This window comes from Chenopodium quinoa, unplaced genomic scaffold, assembly GCF_001683475.1.
Source record: "Chenopodium quinoa cultivar QQ74 unplaced genomic scaffold, ASM168347v1, whole genome shotgun sequence".
Lineage (NCBI taxonomy): Eukaryota > Viridiplantae > Streptophyta > Magnoliopsida > Caryophyllales > Amaranthaceae > Chenopodium > Chenopodium quinoa.
In genome coordinates this window covers 1-22,600 of record NW_018742779.1, presented here as the reverse complement: position 1 = coordinate 22,600, position 22,600 = coordinate 1, and positions in this window count along the sequence as shown.

Sequence of the window (22,600 nt, the reverse complement as noted above, 5' to 3'; positions counted from 1 at the left end):
AATTAAGCTAATTAGTTGCTAATTGTAAAATTAATGTTATATTTGAGAAACTTGTAAAAATTAATTATTATTATGATATATTAAAAGGCGTTTCTGAGCAAAGCCTACATGCCACGTGGCGCCTATGTGTTGTACAAGATTTGAACTCACAATCTTAAGGTTAAAAACTATGGTGTCAACCACTAAACTATTACCATATTACTCCGTACATGTTATTCTGCCAAAATTTAATATAAATAAAGATTTCAATATGGAATTAATGCAGTAACTCGGGGCATCACTCGAGTCTAATCACTAGTTTTTTCCTTAATAACCGCGTAAAATCATCAAACGTAACTTACAGAGGGAATAAATAAATTAGGAACAAAAGAAATTCAAGTACCTTTAATCTACAAAAAAAAATGAAAAAAAATATACTCCCTCTGTCCCATAATATAGTTCTTGTTTGTGTTTTTTCACGGTATTAAAGAAAATAGGAAGAGAAACTAGATAAAGTACATTAATAAAGTGAAAAGTATAATCATAGATAAAAGTTAGAGCGAGAAAGTAGAAAAAAGTACAATACATGTGCAAAATTCAAGGATAAATTCGAAAGTCCAATGATCAAAGTTAAAAAAGTGATAGTATAATAGTCTTTACATATTGTCCAAAAATAGAAACAGGAAAAATATTTTGGATCTCCAAAATAAGAAAATAAGAAATATATTATGGGACGGAGGGAGTAATACCTCGATTTTTTAAATTTCGACATTTTTACTATATGCGATAATAAGAAAAATAACTTTGACCACATTTCATGTATACATTAGAAATCAATTAGCATGTGGAATTCCCCTTATTATAAATTTTCCATGTAAACTTTATTCATGGTCAAATATGTTTATTGGAGATCAAGCAATGCAAATACAAAGTGAGTCGAACTTTCAGGAATGGAACGAGTATATAAGTTCTGAATGTTCAAAAAATTCTATGCTTGTAATAACTTTTTTATTGAATGAACACTCTAGAGATAAAAAGCAATTGCACTCATTTAATACAATAGTAATAAAACAAAGGAAAGATGGTATGACAATAACGAGGCGTTTGATTTGAGGGATAAGGATAAGACTCTTAAGAGTCGTAAGAGGAATAACAAGGGATGGGGACTTAGTAATGGGGATTTTTATAAAAGCTGTATATGTCCTTTGTTTGGCATGGAAATGAGACTTCATAAACCTTTCCTTGTCACATGTTTGGTATGGTAGACTAAAATATGGGGATAAATAATATTATTATATTTTCACGAGAAAAGACAAATTTCCCAACATACAATACATGATGTGTATCTTAATGGGTCAAAATTTTCATTTACAGTGAATAACTTATGTTATTTTTGTAATTATGTTTAAAAATATATTTGTTTTTTCGAGCTATAACAGAAGGCTTTAATGGAGGAGGGAGCACTAAAGAACTTCAATGTAGAAATGGAAGAGTTTATAATAGGGTCGTCTTAAGTAAATTAGAGGCCCAATTCTAATTTTAAAAATTGAGCCCTAATAATAAAATTTTGATTTCAAAATCATATTCCAATAATCTTCTAATCCCTGTAAAGTACCAAAAACCCAAATTACATTGCATAATAGAGTCACAAGGTAATTTTGACTCTAAAACTCCAAACTAATACTATAAGTGAAACTAATTAATGAAAAAAGGACCAAATTAAAAACAGATTTAACTTTGATTAGTCTAATATGACTAGACTTTTTTTTTGAGGAAAATATGTCCCATATTTTAGTACTCCTTTTAATATGTAGCTAAAAAAATAAATAAATAAACAACAATTACCTAGCTAATAGTCCACTGCCCCACTACCAAAAATTGAAGAAAAGAAGTCAAACATAAACTCAATGAGAAGAAACTAATTGTGTTCTTCCATGGATTATGGTTTAAGGATCAAGAATTGAATATTATCAATATTCCATTGTTGATTTATACCAAAAATGTTGAGAGGAGAAGATGAGTGTTTGATGGATTTTTTATTTTATTATTTTTTTTAATAGCAAAAATATTTCATTAATTAAAAGTCATACGACATCTAAAATAGAGATTCGACGTTAACAGATACATAAGATATTGAATCAAATAGGATTTTCCTTCATAAAAACTACGACCGTCGAGTAGATCTTGCACTTTGGAGCATCTCCCGCTTATATCGCTGAAAATTACAGCCTTGTTGGAGAGACAATCTAACAATCCTTTGTAGCCGTGAGGATGTTTTCCTTTTGATTCATCTGTTCGTATTTGAAAACTTGAAAACTTTTTCACCAATGAAATAATTTCACGACAATCCATTAGATCTACTACCATGGATTCAAAACTAAGAAATTTCTCCCTCGAAAAGAGGAGATAAACCTTGTCTTTCGAAGGAGGTCGAAAAACCCTTGTTTTTCAAAGGAGATCGGAAACCCTTTCTTTCGAGGTAGAAAAATTCCTCCCAAAAGGTGGAAGCATTATTATAAACCTAAAGAAACAAGGATTGGGGCTTTCCACCGATTAAAATCGATGGAAGCCCCTTCAAAATTTAACAATAGAGGCTAGGGTTTTGGAGAGAGAAAGGAGGAAAAAGACGAGCTGATAAACCTAACGGTGGATTTTTTATTTTAAACAACCCATTAATGATAAATTGATGAGTTGAATATGGAAGGTTTAACATTAATGCCTTTGGGAATTGCAATATTAATGGGGAGAGAGATTAGGGAATAGGTCTTGATATAGTGCTGATATAATGGAGGTGAGAAAGTTTAGAGTAATCAGCGTTTTTTCAATAATAATAATAATAATAATAATAATAATAATAATAATAATAATTGGGCTCATAATTCGAGCCCTAACAAATTGGACACCCTGTGCTTAGGGTCTGTTTGCACAGCCTCTTAGCCGACCTTGGCTTATATGGAGGACGACCTAATCCTTCCCACAAGGATTAACATTGTCCTTTTTTCTCCCTTAGTTTTACATATAAAATTAGGGTTTTCGTTTAATCTTATGCTAGTGATAGTGGTTGTTCACGACTCTCTTCAATGGAGGAGGAGGAAGCATGAAGAAGATGAGGGCGAAAAAGATGGGGCATGACGAAGAATGAATCATAAAGAAAATAATATAGATTTTTTTTAAAAGATTCATATAATTCCTTTTTTTTAGAAACACTCATGTATCTCGTGTTGAGCTCTTGGAGCTAAGATGAGGGTCGGGCTTAAGTATAAAAAGAAAAACTGTACTTCCTCATATTAAATATTTTCATTATTACAAATAAATAAAAATATAACAACATATTAGTTACGCTACAAATGTTTTTCTCTACTCTACTAACAAAACTCTCAAATATTGGTTTTCTAAGAATTTTTTATTTTATACCTCACTTCCAAGTTTTTTTTTATTGTATTAGATAATAATATATAGAAGATAATTACTTGGGTATATTGTTATTTTTTTGGAAAAATTCAAGTTTCTATTCATGAGAAACTTTATTTATCTCAGAGCAAAAATGTATTTTCAAATTATAAAACAAGGGTCTTTTGGGTAATTCATGCCTATTTACTTTGTCAATGATGGATTGAAAATGGAAAAGCTCCAAAACAGCTTCCATGGAGGTTGGGCAACTTGTAGGGAATATTTCAAGCATTACCCCTAGCTTGAACCCCACTGTGATCATACATTAAAGTACAGTGGCGTCCAAAGGGAAAAAAGATAGAGCAAAAGAGTTGCCAACAAGTTTTAGGAACTTGTAAATCGTTCACGAGGTGAAGGTTACACCCCTTAACGATCCAGGAGATCGTCAACTCCAATAAGTCTGGAACCATGACTGGTAGTTCGGGGATGAAGGTACAAATCCAACCTAAAAGAGATTGAACCTGCCCTAATAATAAGCCTCTACTTTATTCTAATCGTATTCATGTGCGCTTTCTGACTAACATGCAATCAATAGGTTTAACCCTAAACCTGTTTATCTATGTTGGTTGAATATTAATGAACAAATAAATCTATTATCGGCGATCACTTGAATTATAATCAAATTAACCCTAAACAAGATTATTAGTTATCTTATTAAGCGTGATTACAAGTACAAGTTCCCTTTAAAATGCATGAAAGGTGTGATCAAGCAATAACAATAAATATATATCAAGCAACATCATAATAATCATAATAATAATAATTAAAATAATCATAATCATGTTCATGTTAATATTAAAGCATAAAAATAGCAAGATCCTAAGCATGATACTAACAAGATTAATTACAAACCCTAGCATGTCACTAAACAATAAAAATCAAAGCTTTAACCCTAACATGATACTATTATGAATATTAGGAAGAGAATAAAAGGCATCGCAGGAATCATGATTGATATAAGCAAATCACCCTAAATATCATACTAAAGAAAGCATCCTAACATGATACTAGGAACATCCTAAACATGATACTAGGAATCAATAAAACATCCTAACATGATACTAGGAATCAAAATAACAATCTAAGCATGATTTCTATATCATAAAATCAATTAAACCATTAAAGTACTTACTTGGATGCCTCGTACCTCTTTCTAATAACAAAATACACGCGTTAGTAACTTCAAGGAAAATAATAAATCAAACAATTAAATTAAATAATTGAAATAGAGATTTGAGACCAAACCCTCAGAAATTAAAACCTTTCACGTCTAGGGCGAAGGCAATTCGAACTTGGCTAGGTGTATCTAAGTCTTGCGAATGCAGAATTTTGTATTTGAGAAAAGACTAGTTTAGAAAAGAGAGAGAATAATCAAGAATTTCTTGATGAGAGTTGGTGAGAATTGGTGAATCAAAACGGAGTTTTTAGGAAGCTATTTATAGATAAAATCAACCAAAAAGATAAAAAATCAAAACAGAGTTCTGACGCAAATAAATTTTGATTAGCGGCGACGCTGGCAATTAGCGTCGGGCGCTAACGCTAGCGCCAAGCTTAGCGTCAGGCGCTAATGCTGGCGTTTGGCGCTAACTTAATTGTTGACGCGCTTTCTTAAAATCAAATAGAAATTGATCGTATGGGAGGATAAAATCGTATTTTCCTCAAAAATATTCTTTTATTCTAATTAAAACTCTAAAAAGTCAACAAAAGTCAATTTATCAATGCTAATTGAATTAGGAATGAAAAGAACCTTCTAGAAGAATCTAGAAGGCTAAAACCATTCCTAATTGCATTAGGAATGATAAATCTATATTAGGCCCTCCCCTAGATCATTCGGCCGCATATGAGGCTCAAACCGGGTCCAGTTCAGTAAATTGGCCATAACTTCCTCAATATTCATCGGAATTGGGCTTATAATATATCGTTGGAAAGCTCTTTTCAAACCCTATCCAACTACACTACTATTGGACCCATATCATGGACCAACCAAACTGGATTGTCTGTTTTCTTAAAATAGGTTTTCAAAAACAGAGAGAAGAGAAAAGAAATTAAAACTATCCGCAAAACTTAACTTTCCACACTTTCACTTCATTCGATTATGATTTGAAGTGAAAGGTACTCATCACTGGGTTTGGTTTTTGGGGAGACACAAATGGATGTCTACAGAAGCCCCCACTTTGACTAAGTTTGGAGAAACGCAAGTTTTGAAAACCAAAGTCAAAGTATCGATAGGGACGGAGAATGATTTAGAACGTTCTGCAATCCTAAATAACTCTTGTAACGCCGATACCTGAAAACTAGCGTTAGTTAAACATATAAAAGAGTTAAGAAATGCGTATCTTGCACCATCGAGCACACGTCTCTAAAGGTAACCGATTTGTTGCTTCTTTGCTGTTGTGGTGACAACCTTCCACAATTTAGGGAACGTCATTATGCTGTTTTGATGTTCACTCGCCTCTGAACAATAGAGCTTTTGGATATGTTAACGCGTCTCTGAACAAAGAGCTTGATAATAGGATGCCCACGCGTCTCTGAGCAAAAGAGCATGAAAGAAATGTCAACGCGTCTCTAACCAAAAGAGCTTGAAAGAAATGTCCACGCGTCTCTGAGCAAAAGAGCTTGAAAGAAATGTCCACGCGTCTCTGAACAAAAGAGCTTGAAAGAAATGTCCACGCGTCTCTGAACAAAAGATCTTGAAAGAAATGTCCACGCGTCTCTGAACAAAAGAGCTTGAAAGAAATGTCCACGGGTCTCTGAACAAAAGAGCTTGAAAGAAATGTCCACGCGTCTCTGAACAAAAAGAGCTTGAATGTTTAGTGCGATAATATTCCGAAGAAAAATTTCCGAAGACCAACGCTTGTCAATCTCTAAAGCTCGCTTGAACTTTGCTTCCGCTATGCCAGTACGTCGGCGGTTTGCTGCTTGTGAACCATTATGTCGGTGCCTCTGCTGTTTATGAACCAGTATGTCGGTGTCTCTGTTATTTATGAACCAGTACGTTGGTGTGTCTGCGATGAGCCAATGCTTAGGCGCTTTTAAGCTAAGTGAGATGATCTTTCGTCTGGTCGATCACTTATTGCGATTGTAATCAAGCTGGCTACTTGATCATGTCTGTAACACCCTAGAAATTCCTTTATTTTAAAATACCTGTTTTGCCCTGTATAAAACTTTAAATAGGAATATCTAAGACATTACCGCCACCGTGAAAACGGTTAAGGCAAATATCAAATATACACAACGGAAGAATAATTTTAAAAACATTTCCAAAACAACCTAACATGAAAAGCTAACCAAACGAAAGTAAAGTTAAAACCAAAATGAGCGAAGTAAAAATGAAAATCAACCTACAACTTGGAACCATTAAAGGCCCTTATTAAAAACCAAACCAAATCCAAACTTGATGTTAGCTCCACATATAAATATTAGCATAAATAATTAACGTAGAAACACATTGTAACTAATATAAACTAGCATGATTCGCTCTTCACTCTGCCCCATCATGAATATGCCTCAATACCTGAAAAGCTTATCTCTACTTGTCTCCACTACTCTCTATTAAAAATTGGTCATCATAGGGCCAAGATAAAGACATGGCCAAAACACACAAACACACACAATCAGCAAAACTGAGTACATAAGCGTAATTAAACACACTAACATGCTTTCACCTATCAACACACACTTACCTCATTGCACCTGTTCACAAGCACACACACCAATCAACAAGACACAATGACTAGACACTAATTAATTCATTTTGCATTGATTACGCATCGAACGGGTTTCCACCTATTAACCTCCCCCAAATAAATTTGAGGTTAACTGGCACGGGAGCTAACCGTGCCATCGACAAAACCACACAAAGGTGGCGGAATTCCTGCGCATAATAATAAATAATAAAAAAGGAATATACAACGTCCTGTACTCCATTGGAAGTTATGGTTAAATATAAAACCCCATAACTCCCCCCATTGTTCATACTCAAGGTATATACGTTCCAAGAGTTTTGGTGCGTAATCTCTTTCACTTTACGTTATTTACATATTATTAGACTTGGTGATGACTCTCAAAGCATAATAAGTCAATCAACAATAATTATACAATCAAACAAACATACCAATTTAATTCTTGAATAATTAGTGACCACATATTATTTATTGTTGAACCCTTTTTAATTCTACCTCAGTGTCAAAGACACCTTAAACGCATAATGCGCCAAAAATCCTATCCCTCGGTGTTAAAAACACCTTAAATGCACAAAGGCACCAACATACAATTTATTCCTTGTGTACATAGACACTTATATAGCTCCTTCCTCATGCTTAAAGCATCAATAAAAATTATTTGAACCATAATAAAATTCCTTTTCAATATTACAAACATAATTAAACATGTAGTTTAATTAATCATGCCTTCTAACATGCCATAAATAAAAATGTGGTTCAAACACAACATGCCCAAAATATAATCTTCCAATCTATAACCATCACAAATAATTCATGCTTCCCAATTCAACCACAAACATCATAAATTCACAATTCCATACATAAACCTTAGCATGATACTACTTGTAATTAATTGAAATCATGCCTAGCATGATTCGACATCATCAAAATATGCTAAATATGCGAACGTACCTCAATTAAGCTCTTAAAATGGTCAATTACACTACAACACCTCTCGAACCAAGTCTCCTACATAAAGAAACAATAAACCTATTAATTACCTTAGTATACACAAATTTCCAACAACTTTTAAACATTTTAAAACCTCACTAACAAGCTGAAATTTTGGTTTAAAACCTTTAAAACTCTCTCCTTAAGAGAGTAATTAAAACCACAAAGTGAAAACTCAATTATAGTGTTCACATAAAAATTCCAGCATACTTTTTAAGGCTTAAACCCTTTTAAAAAAAATCTGAAAATTATATTAAAACCACTTAAAATATTCTCTACTTATAGGTAATCAACTCCCTTTAATTAATACACAAAAGTAGTACGTAAATAAAAATTCCAGCATTATTCTATTAACAAAAACCCATTAAAATTTCATTAAAATTTCATAAAGATACAATCTTTAAGCTTTATTACCACTTACAATCAATGGGTATATAAAACCCCCAAATCAATTGTAAGTTAGAACCCTAAAAAATCAACACTTTAATAATTAAAACCTTAACTTATAATTTTATGAAATCTGAAAATAAAACACTTTATTATTTAAAATTTACAATCTTTAACCACCAAAACATAATTATGATACTAATCAAACATACTTTGAATAATTAAAACCAAAACCCATAAATAAAATCATCAAAATAGCTAGAATGAAAAGAGGAGAGAAAAGGGAAGAAGAAGGTGACCCGTGGTGGTGGTGGTCGGCTGGTCGCCGGCGGCTGCTGGGGCGGCCGGAGTTCCGACTGGATTGTCGGACAGCAGTGGGTCGGTGGTCGAACCCACGTCATGGCTGGCTTGGGGTTCCTACGTGAAAACAAAGAGGAAATTAAAGGAAATAAAGAAGAAAGAGAAAAAGAAAAGAAGGAAAAGAGGAGAGGGGGCGGCGTGGCTGCTGGGGTCGCCGCCAGTGGCTGACCGGCCGACTGACCGTTCCCGGCGGCAGCATCAGCACGGGGTGGCGTGGCTGCTCTGTTCTCACGGGAAGGAGGAAATGGGAAAGAAAAGAAAAGAAGAAGAAAAAAAGAAAAGAAAAGGAAAAGAAAAGAAAAGAAAAGGAAAAATAGTCCATTTTGACCATTTGACTTTTTGTGTGGGGAATTTTGGGGATCTAGTAGATATATATAGTGTAGGTAATTAGTGTAGGTTTGGGCTTCATATAGTCATGGACTTAAAATAGTTAACCCAAATACAAAAGTAGGATGAATTAGTTTATTGACTTAAATATAAATACTTGCTCTATTAATAATCCAATAATTAAAATAGTTTGACCCAAAAATATATTTTATAATTAAATAAATAATTTATAAAATACATTAAAAATACGGGGTATTACACTGTCAAATTGCTCATATGGGCTAACTAGCGTACCAATGAACCCAAAATTTGCTGAAAGAGGTTGAAATAACTGCTCTGAGTGGTTGAGCGTTCTGTCGCTGCTGAAATATCTCTGGCGCCAAGAATTGGATATGTCGCCAGATGCTGGGATCTAGCGCCAAGCGCTAAAAATTGTTGCCAGACGCTAGATGTTTTCGTCTGGCACTGGAGTAGGGTCTTCCCTATTCCGCTGCACCTGTATTTATTTTGACTATAGGACTTTGCTAATTTCTTTAATTATCTTAGGTTGACTGTAGGAGTTTATAGGTACTACGCAGCGGAAATACATGAATCATATTCATACAGTACCTAATCCCAAGATCTAATGCATAACACATAAAGAACATATAATCGTACCTTTGAAGCGTGATTCCACGTGCGATCGAGCAAGAACAATGGGAGATAAAGAACCCCAAGCGTGATTCCTCTACTTAGTCCACGAGCATGGATTAAACCTCCACTAATGCTAGTTAGTTGTGACTAAACACTTCAATCAACCTTCAACGGAGATTTGAGCCACGAACACACCACAACACCACCCACGCACCACCACACGCGCCACCCAAGGAGGAGGGCCGTACGGACAGGGAGGAGAGAGAGAGGGCCGAGTAGAGAGAGAGAGAGAGAGAGAGAGTTAGGGTTTTTGGGAAACCTGGTTGCTTGTGTGACAATTCACTGTATGTCAATTGTTATGTAACACAACCCTAGGCATGATTTATATTTATAGATCATATCTAGAAATAAAACCATGTCAAGTCCAAAGACCCATTAGACTCTTTTAACTATCCAAGCCCAATTATCAACATGGTATGTCATGAACTCATGAGGCCCAATAATGGGCCTCTAACTTATTTAACCCAATACTCTTATGTGTGACCTTATAAGATCCATTCTTTAAGGCTTTGGGCCATTAAGCTAGCCTAAAGATCAATTGTCATATCTAGCAACAAACATTGACGACCCAATAGAATGAACTAATTATCTCCATAATCGTGATCCTTGATATATCTAGTAATTGCACTTATCGAAGACATAACTCCTTCAATCTCCCACTTGTCTGAGACAAGTGCACAATATTTAAATTCCTTAAGTCAATGTGTGTCGATTTGATAATATTATTGCATCTCATGTCGTGATCATATTAGTATACAAATCTTTTCTTGAAAAACTGAGTGAGATTCACAGAACAAATGATTACTATGTAAAGCATTTGAGCACGGCCATGCATTTTCTGAATTCTCCCTCTTCAAGGGGCCAAGACACATTCCTAATTAAATAGGTAGACTCAATCCAATCTTGTGGCAACCAAAGCTCCCACTCAACTCATGAAGCAACCGGGAAACACCCTTTATAATCCTCAGCTACGGCTGAACGTTTGAATGTACCACAGTTAAATCAATCATTGAATGGAATCCGTGTTCCACTCATGTCAAAGGAATCCACTAATATATCCGGAAGTTCTATACTTGAACTTCAAAGTAGGTCAATAGTTCGATCATGCATCATTCATGCATATCCATGTGATTGATCGAGCGTCATCACTATGCTCCTATAGCCCATGAAACTGCACTATCCAATCCATCTTACATGCTAGTCCATTAATTGAAATCATTTATGTCCACTTTAATGATTTCGAACTAGGAACTTAAATAATGTATGAATTTAGTTCACCTGTGGGGTTTCATTCACCAGGTCATCAACCTAATGAGCCCATCAATTCATAATTATTCTGGACATTTTATTTAATCTTGAAACCACGATTAAATAAGATTGAAACTTTGTCTCAATTGATAAACATAATTCTGTAAATGAATGTATTACATATGTAACTTGTTTTTCTCCAAAAACAAATACAACTTCTAATTACACTATTTGCCTCAATCCAGTTTCTTTAGTATGTTTCTCATGCTTTGGAAATGGAAGGGGTTTATTAAGTAGAGTTCATGAGACATTCTCAAAAACATGAATTTTGCAATTTCTAAATTTTAATAATATTCATCTCCATACACTAAGAATCTTCTTTAATCCCTTTACTAGGAATTTTGGAATTTCTAATTTGTATTCCAACATCACATTGGATTTCGATTGAAACCTATTATCACTTGTTCTAAAAACACGTGAATCAAATAAACGAGTATAGTCTATGGCATGCATGATGCATCCTTTGCGAATTGCATAAGGATCATCACTCAAAACCTTAGTCTCATCAACCTTTCTCAAAGTATTGAATCATTAAGAAATGTGTCATGTTACATGGGATTGAAACTCCTTTCAATATAATGTTGAACCTTATAAGAATCTTATCAATATAAGCTTCTTAACCAAATTCAAACATCCATCAAAACCTATCTCTATAGATTTTGAATCCCAAATGTACTCATCATTCTCTTCAAGGTTTTTCATACAAAATGCATCATCCATTACTTGACCCTTCAAGCAATGAATAATTTCTCTTTATACTAGACCAAGAAGACTTCATAGCTCCCACTAAACATCTTGTACACACAAGACATTTTCTTCATTTTACGAGAACATCAAACAATTTGATTTACTCACAAAATTAAGAACACTAACTCCATGATGCTATGCATCCCCAGGATTATTGGATCTTCAAACTTTTGATTGTATCATATACAAATCTTCTTTCATGAACAATTTCAATAAAGTGTTTTGAAGTCCATCTACAAAATCTTATAAGGTAGTAATCACTAAAATATCTTTAATAGATCTTTTGCAACATGACTAATGTAAAGTTTTCGTCGTAGTCATAGTCATACTATGAATTAGTTGAATCCTTTAACAAGTCTTTGCTTACTTAGAAAACATTTTTCTTTCTTGTTTGTTTTTCTTATAATGGGGCTCACCCAATTAGGCAAATTATACAAGTGTCATACACTTGCTTACAGACTTAGAATCTATTTCAGATTTCCTGGTTTTTAAACCACTTGGAGTTATAACTTGTCAAATCATCTTTATTACTTGCATAATCATCATGTTCCAAAACGAATGTTTTAGAAATCTTAATCAATATGAAATCATGTTTCTTTGACTAAGTTTTACATATGCTAGTCATTGTTGTGGGTTTGATGCAACAATTGAAACTCATACAACAACTTTGTTTAGTTTTCAATGAGAAACGAAAATAGAGGATGTGCACTTGGAATGTACTACCTTCGACACATGGTTATTATTCCCATTACACTTAATGAGACCATGCGTTGTCACTTGTAACATGAGGTGAATCATGCTCATATTGTTGCTTTGATTCGATTACTTCTCAAATTTCTTCAAGATTTTCGAATTCACTTTTCTTGAACTCTTTCAAGGCTCTCGAACTTTTCAAGATTCTTATACTCCCACTTGCCTTTTGAGGAGGAATATTTAGCATAGGGTGAACCAACCATGGTTTGAGCCATGTTTGTTTGTTGCTTTTTTCGAACTCTTTCGAGATTTATACTACTCCCGCTTGACCTTTTGGAACAATTTCCATAAGGGCACCTACTTGAGCAACAAACATTTTGTGCTAAGTATGATTTGTGTAGTAGTACCCCGTGCTCTGTATAGGAATTGATCGTGCATTAAATGATTTAATACATCTCTTATTCCTTGCTTTGTAGAAAGACTTAATAATAAATTTTCTTATCCATATCACATATGAAGCCTTTGCTACAATTTGATTTGACCTATGTAGTTTGTTTAGTTTTGTAGCTCTTCTTAAAAGTATATCCCTTGAACAATGGTTGGAAGATAGGTAATTTACATCCATTATCAAAATGTATCTCATATAGATTGATAGCTCCTTTCATAAACACTTCACAAGGTTTTCTTTCGGAGTTTGTCGTAAAACGATTTCACAACTCTTGGATGTTCATCAAGGTCTTGACTTAAATTCTTATTATTACGATCATATCGCAATATTTTGAATGTGTTGCCAAGTATATGTCTTGACTTAAATTTTCACATTTACAATCATATTGTAATGTAATCATTATCTTGCCAAGTTGATACTGAACTTCATACTGAACATTTTTGAACTTTTCAAAATTTTCACTTCCATGCTTCAAATAAGCATAAATAGTGATCATATCACAAATGAAGTTTTATTGTGTGTCTCTAGTCTTTGAACCTTTGGTTTTTCTTACATCAATATGTATTCGACCTTGAGTTCACATCATCATTTCTCTAAATGGTGATTTTGTCAAATTTTCAAATTAGAATGATAATTACATATATCAATGGATTCATAATCTAATGATATTGAAAGTCCATCCCTTTGGATCTTTCGCGTTCAATGTTCATTTTTGTTCGAATTATTTGATATTTTAGAGACAATTCATTTATAGAAATGGTTCAATTATTTCTATCATATATAACTATGAACCTATTTAGCAACTCAAAACACATTATGACTCAATGAAGCATAGAATAACATTTATTCCACGTTTTTGAATCTTCGATGCTTAGTCAGTACTAACATCGAATGGTGTTTTGATGATAGCAAGAATGAATAACATTTATTTAATTCTAGCCAATAACAAGGTAAGGTGAAATATAGGCTCTACTTGTAAAGTTGCAACTTTTTGCTTCCAGACTCGTAGACTCCACTTGTGAAGTAGCAACATTTGCTTCTAAACTTGTAGATTTATTTCTCCTTTAGTCATACTTATTCATTTAATTCAACCTCATTCTCAATGAGAGAGAACTAAATAAGACATCATATGTCCAACAAGTAGCAATGTGCTAAATCAATTTCTATAATATACTTCTTAAATTTGGAACATTTTCCATTCTTTTACCTTCCAACTATATGAGGTAGTTTCTAATCAATTGGAATTGGTCCATTTAATTTGAAACATTTGTTGTTCATAACAACTTTTAGCATATAAGTAGTTTTAGGTTTGAGAAGTAACAACTTGTTTGCATTTCTTGGCCCATAACTTCTTAACGCAATCCTCATATATTCCTAAAACTTTCCCATTTGAGCCACGTAGAACACTTCTCTTAGGTTCAAAATGATACTTTGCTTAACTACTTTAAGCACATTTCATGATTTTGCTAAGTCTATTCAATCATCATTCATATTAGAGTTTAATCAACTATTTAACTCTTATATAAAGTGGATGAAGAATAGCGTCATTTGATCAACTTTTGATCATAGAGATTTCCAATCACTTTCTTATATTCAATCATATTGAAGATAAGAGATTTTATTAGACTTCTATACTTGTCTTTTAGAGGGTTTGTACCTCCCATCTCATTATATCCCTTGAAACACTTTTCAAAATGAAGATGTGTTGGCATTTTACTCAAACATTTTGAATAAAACTAACCTGGACATATGACATAGGTTTCTAAAACTTGCCTTTTAGAGCCATCTTAGCAAAATTGGAATATAGATTTATGGATTATCTTTTAACTTTTTGAGAACGTTTCTCAACTTTATTTCCAATCGAGGAGATTATATTTAATAATAAAATTAGAACGACATGTTACTAATAAGTAAACGCAAAATTCAATTATGTTTAATAAAATTTAAAGTACTTTAAGCGATTATAAAACTGGTAACTTTTAAACATTCATTCAATTTAATTGATCCATATTGAATAGAATGATTCCAAGATCCTTTATTTGTGCAATAATTGACCGGACTTTGGCCCTACCATCAACTATTACATTTTCAAGGTGAGTAAACTCTTTACTGATTACAACTCTTTGTAATTCTTGGTTGAATAATTAACCATCACATGTTTAATTATTACCCTTAGCTTTCAAGGTTCTAAACTCTTTAGGTAACCTTGTTGAGTATAACCAATCAAAAGTGTAAAATTTGTTTTACCCCACTCCCCTAAGATATAATATGACACCCTGCTTTGGCATGAACCATCATAAATATCGAAGGTTTCATCGGGTTTTTGATTGGAAAAGCTACCTCAATATTTCTGGGACCTAGATTCATTATGTTGTGATTATTTAGTGAACTCTAGCGCATCATTAAACAACATAAATAAAATCTAACATGCATAATCTACTAATGCATAAATAAAACATGACATAGTATGACCCCTTAATCCTAAGAAAAACTAATAAAGCAAAAGCTCCCACTTAACCTTCATGGATCTCATCCATCTTGCACCTTTGGGCCTCCACTCCATGGATTCTTGGATTAACTGCAACCTGTAATACTATTCTATTCTATCTACTACTTAAATAAAATAAATTAAATTACAAAAATACTTAACGGTACGCAGACCGTATTTAGATTACAAAAAATACGAAACGATGCGCAGATCTTTATTTAGAATCTATGGGCCATACTAGTCTGTATAGCAATATATAAAATCATATATTATAAAATGCCATATAATAAATCACTCATCATGCTTTCCTAAACTACAACATCGAATGTTCACAGTAAAGGAAACATGGCTCCTAAATATCTCATATTTAATTAATTAACTGTAATTAGATAATATCATATATTATTCATAACCAATTATAAAATATCATATATTCTAAAATTAGTCATGAGATAGAATCAAATATTATTTTAATCTTAAAAGATAAATCATATTTATCCTCAAAGATTATCCTAACAAAGTTAGGAAATTCTATCCTAATTACTAGCCAATCACAAAATTTTAAATTAATTATATCCAATGTTAATTATGGGATAATCACATTATTTAAATCAATTATTATCCTTTTGGAAATATGCTCAGAATATCCTAACAAATCTTATCCAAAATTAACCACTTTAATTATGGATAATTACTAATTTAACAACTTTAAATATGGATAATATCAAATATAACAACTTTTTGAATATTTGATTTTATCCTAAGTAAAAGATTTTATCCAAATAAAATCGATTTTATCTTTCAAAATAAAAGATCATATTTTCAAAATATTTTATCTCATCCAAAATAAATCATATTTATCTTGAAATTTTTTTTTAAAATATTTTTTTTTAAAAAACCGTGCACCAGCCATCGTGGTGTGTCCAGCCAAAGCCGGCCACGGTGGCCGTACACCGTGAGGTGTATGCTGCTCTGCAGCGGTGCACAGCAGCAGCAGCAGCAGCAGTGCCGCGCAACTCTTGCACGGTGCTGTTGTTGCTGCCTTTGCTGACCCGTTTTCCTGCCCCACCCCCCCCCTCCGAACCACCTGCAGCCGCAGCCGCCGTGGCTGCGCTACCCAGCCGCGGTTGCCGCTGCTAAACCCCCCCTTTTTTTGAATTTAATTTAAATAAAACAAAACATATTTTGTAAAATTAAATTAATGTTAATGTGGTCCAATTAATTTCAAAATTAAATCACATTCAATCTTGAAATTAGGGTTGTTCATGAAATTAATCCCCAATTTAATTTAACACTTAAATTAAATAATTTGATCATGAAAAATTCATAATTTATCATGAAATCAAATAGATTAAAATCATTAATTACATAGTAAACAAATTAATTCAAAATCAAGCACAAAAATCATATTTTAGGGCTAGGATTTTCGAAAAATTCGAAATTTAGGGTTAGGGGGTTCGAAATTTTCGAACATATTAGGGCTAAAAACGGTCATCTTCATGGCTATTTGAGCATAATTAAATCACATTTAATCAATTCCAAAATTTTAATCACATTAAAAATAATAATTGAACTATAATTAAATTAATCTCCCTCCTAATTGAATTAAAATTGTGGACTATCAAAGAATTATAGTCAATATGCGTAAATGCAATAGGCTAACTGATACCACTGTAGGAGTTTATAGGTACTACGCAGCGGAAATACATGAATCATATTCATACAGTACCTAATCCCAAGATCTAATGCATAACACATAAAGAACATATAATCGTACCTTTGAAGCGTGATTCCACGTGCGATCGAGCAAGAACAATGGGAGATAAAGAACCCCAAGCGTGATTCCTCTACTTAGTCCACGAGCATGGATTAAACCTCCACTAATGCTAGTTAGTTGTGACTAAACACTTCAATCAACCTTCAACGGAGATTTGAGCCACGAACACACCACAACACCACCCACGCACCACCACACGCGCCACCAAGGAGGAGGGCTGTACGGACAGGGAGGAGAGAGAGAGGGCCGAGTAGAGAGAGAGAGAGTTAGGGTTTTGGGAAACCTGGTTGCTTGTGTGACAATTCATTGTATGTCAATTGTTATGTAACGCAACCCTAGGCATGGTTTATATTTATAGATCATATCTAGAAATAAAACCATGTCAAGTCCAAAGACCCATTAGACTCTTCTAACTATCCAAGCCCAATTATCAACATGTATGTCATGAACTCATGAGGCCCAATAATGGGCCTCTAACTTGTTTAACCCAATACTCTTATGTGTGACCTTATAGGATCCATTCTATAAGGCTTTAGGCCATTAAGCTAGCCCAAAGATCAATTGTCATATCTAGCACCAAACATTGACGACCCATAGAATGAACTAATTATCTCCATAATCGTGATCCTTGATATATCTAGTAATTGCACTTATCGAAGACATAACTCCTTCATCGACCTAAGGTTTAATGTCGCTTGACTCATTGACACGACATGACTCAAGGTATAAACTTGACTTGCTGTGATGACTCGAGGTTGACTCGACTCGAAGTGAAATGACATGTGTGACTCATGACCCGTGTGTGCATTGCATTATGATCGTGCGACTCGAAAATGCAAAAAAGCAAAAATTTCCGTCATTTTTGTGGAGGGTACCGACTTTCTCCCGAAAAAGAAAGACCCAAAAAAGAAAGCGAAGTTTTTGAAGGTGCATGCTGAATGAGCTTAGTCAAATGTTGTTTCTCACAGTACAAGGATTGTAACATCTTATACTATCCTAGTTGACTCGATAATGAAAGTATTTAGGTAACTTAGGCACGGAGTTTAAGCACTTAATACTTTGTGATGCAATGATGATTATGATTGATGAGTGATTTTGACATGACAATCCATGCTTCAACGTTGTGTTAAGATTTCATGACAAAGGGTTCCTAAGGGAAAGTGTATTTGGTCATGTATCTGTGTAGTGTGTGAAAGTTACACTAAAGTTAGGCCACAAGGGCTAAGTGTGTGGAAAGATATTGTTTTTTAAAAGAGTCAAATGGTGGTGACTTTAGGCTAGGTAAGCTAATGATGTAGGGATCAAGCCCAGTCTAGCTCTAAGTGAATAGGGATGAGCGTAGGAGATCCTTTGATATGACCATGAAGTGTGAATGTAAATATGAATGCAATTTTTTATTACGGCCGCACCTCGATGTGAGGTTGCCTACGTATCCGTTAGGAATCAGGCCGAACGTAGCTCTAGCCGAACCTCACACAAGTGTGTGTGTATACCTCAAAAAGGTCTTTTTAAGGGTTGTAACGTGGTTAGGCTAAAGATTTGAAGAAGAAGGGGATAAAGGCTCAAGACCCTAGATAAGCCTCGAAGGTGTGCAACCTTGCTATTAAGTATTTGTATTTTCATGCTTGAGGTTTTCTACTCTTTTTTAGCTCTCTCTCTTTTGCTTTAGCATTTATTTCATTTTTATAAGTGTGGAAATCCCGATCATGCGGTCTATCACTCACTTGGCATTCATGTTTCTCAGGCACGGTACCGAGCACTCGATAAGAGACGCAATCTGAGACGTGTTCATATCAAAGACACGTTCATGTCAAAGACATTGGAACACTTGCCCTTTTTGTACACTTTTATTTACTTTTATTTTTTTATTTTTTGCTATTTTAATCTTTTGAAGTCACTCAAGCTTTTTATGAAATTGAAACTGCATAAGTTGCACACTATCCCCTCCCAGGTTTGGTAGATGTAGGTTGAAAAATGAAGGGTCTATCGTTAGACGAGGCTCAAAGTGGTTTATGAATAAAGGATTGTAAATTAGAAGGGTGAAAGGTGATATGATGTGGCTACAAGGGGTGCCTCAAATCATTGGTATACCTTGTGCTTAATTTGACAATGATTTTTTTTTAATGTAATGAAATGATCATATGCAAGAAAATAAATGCTCATTTTATTAAAAGGGAAAAAGAAATAATCTACAAAATTAAATTCAAGGGAAAAAAATGCCTATGCTAGATTTATTGGGGAGAGGAAAAAATGAAAAAGAAATAGAAAAAGGAGAGATCATGTAATCTTGTCGTTGCAGCTCGCCTCTTGCCTTTTGTTTATCATCACTTGGTATTCTTGCCGACTGGAGGTATTGGAAGCCCGTTATTGTCGATCAAATATTGGATTGCTTCCTTTAGCTTCCAACACCTCTTAGTAGTATGACCCCTACCTTGATGGTACCTGCAGCGTACATTTGGGTTCCAACTAGGAAATTTCTTCTCAAGTGGGGGATCTTGAATAGGTCCAATAGGAGTAATGAGTCCCTTTGCATGGAGTCGATCGAAAGCATCATCGTAGCTAATTCCAATAGGGGTGAAATCCTTTCTTAGTTGCTTTCTAAATCCTCGATTATCCATGGCTAAGATTTCATTAAGGTCGCAAGTATCAATATTGTTACTAGAGTAGGTGTTTTCGGAAGAAAAAGGAAAGTCGTTCTTCTTTCTTTTACAGCCACTGTTGTTATTTTACTGATCTTGGCCTTCTTGTCGCGCAAGGGAACATGAAAGAGATTTGAATCAATGAGATCTTGAACACGATCTTTGAGGGCGAGACATACTTTAGTGGTGTGACCACGACCTCTATGGTATCGACAATAAGAATTTGGATCCCAATTAAGAAACCGTTTTTTCAGGTGGAGGGTCTTGACTGGGACTAATGGGGTGAATAAGACCTTGATCGTGAAGATAGTCAAAAGCTTCATTGTAAGTCATTCCTATTGGTGTGTATTCTTCAATGGTCCGTTTTTCCCGTGGCTTAGGAGCATTGAGTTCTTCATTAAATCCTTGGCAAGAATTTTGTTCGATAATCATCACCCGATTTTCTACTCCTTCTACCACGTTCAAGAGCATGGCAACAACATCTTGCAGTTTTCGAACGTCCTTCTTTAGACTTGGCGAGTCTTCCCTGGTATTATCTAAGAAAAGACTTTCATCCTCCTCAATTATGGCCACTTCATCGAGAGAGGTTATATAAGCTGTCTCGATCATGGGCTCATCTACATGTGTGATAAGAAGTGATGGATCGAAGGATGTTTGATCTTCTTCGATGGCTAGAATCTCGGAAGTTTCATTGTTATCGATCAGATCTTGAATAGCTTCTTTGAGTTTCCAACACTCCTCAGTATCGTGACCCTTTCCTTGGTGATATTTGCAGTGCTTATTAGGGTCCCACTTGGGTGGCCTGGCTTCTGGAACTGGATCTTTGATGGGACCTATGGGCATGACTATTCCTTTGTGATGTAGCTTCTCGAAAGCTGTTTCATAACTCATACCAAGTGGAGTGAACACTTTTTTGACCTTTGGATCCGCGATTTAGAGGTGTTCGTAGCATGTACTTCATTAATGGGAGAGGAAGAAGGATGGTCGTTCTTCTTTCCTCTCGCACTATTATCTTTCAAGAGGTCTCTTCAATTTCAATGTCTATATTATACACAGCCTTAAAAGTTTTCAAATTGTATTGGTATTTTAAGTGCTTTGAATACTTCCCTTGGAGATTCTTGATAAACATCCTCACAAATTCTTTTTCGGTAGGAAATTTAACCATGTTAGCGGAAGTTTCCCTCCATTTGTTGAAGAAAGAAGTGAACCCTTTTTCCTTTTGTTTTAACATCTCAAGTTGTCTGTGGTCTGTTTCATCTTGAATGTTGCACTTATATCTATCTATGAAAGTGTTTGCTATCGATTCCCAAGAAGAGGTTCTCTTTGTCGAGGGAAAAGAGTCATTGTTGACAAACGGTCTCAAGATATAAAGAAAACAAAGAATGAAAGACTTTCTTATCAATCCCCTTAATGTTCATTATGGTTTCAAAAGCTCTTAGATGAAAGTAAGGGTTATCTGTTGCCTTGAATTTTGGGATGTCGTTGGCATTGAACTTAGCGGAAGAAGTTCCTTGTCCAGCGAGACCCCTTGTGAACTAATGCCCTGAAATTTATAGTCACTAGATAGCTTGCTCAAGCTTTCTTGCATGAGGTTCATTTGTTGTTGCTTCACAGGGTCATCAATTTTGAGGGTTAAAGCCTTTAACACCTCAGTCACATCAGTCAATTGACTCCTGAGTTCATTAACTTCCTCTTGAGTTGCCATTATCTTTTTAGCCTTCCTCTTTTGACGAATCGGTTTATCAAAAAGTAAGACTTGAATAAGAGGTTATCCTTGATTAATCGCCCTTCTCTCTCGACCAAGTACTGTGGAAAAGGAATTTGGGGATATTCGTTGTTAATGGTTTGACTCAAACTTTATTCAACATGCAATGAATAGAAGAAGGTAGAAAAATGAGGGTGGTGATATGGAGAAAACATGTAGATGGAGAGATGTGAAAAATTAGGAATAGAATGTACCCCAACTCAAATGACGAAAAAAAAACTCATGCGTGAACCTAAGACATGGTCATGGTGATATATACTCAAAGTGTGTGCTAAGACTAGTGAGTGTAGGTGGCATGTTAAGACTCGTGTCATGACCATGTGGCTAGACTATGTGACTAGACTCAATTAACGACTTAACAAGGTATAATTAACAGAATTAATTAGCAAACTGTTTAATTAGACACAAGATGATGACTCGAGCAATAAACCGAACTGTCGCCAAAACGACAAGAATGGCGCCTCTCTTTGCAGTGTAGCGACAGACGACAGAATTGTCGCCAGGCGCCACACTCCACAGGGTGGCGCTACAGTTTGGACTTTGGCGCCATTGATGGAGCTTCGATCTGAAACTGCTTTCGGTATTATTAATCAACAGGGGTATGCCTAAAGTCGTACTAGGTCAATTCTGGTTAAAATATTAGACTTTATTTACTCAAATTCATTAATTAATTAATTAATTAGGCAAAGTTCTTTTAGTCATCAATTTATTTAATCTTAGCACAAGTCAAACAAACGGTTAAGAAAAACACATAGAGTATGCACAACAATAATGCACAATTAGTCAAGTAGGCACAATATGATGCAATGAGTTTGCAACCTAACCATGGCTCTAGTTCTCTAAAGTTCGGGATATGGGTTAGTCAA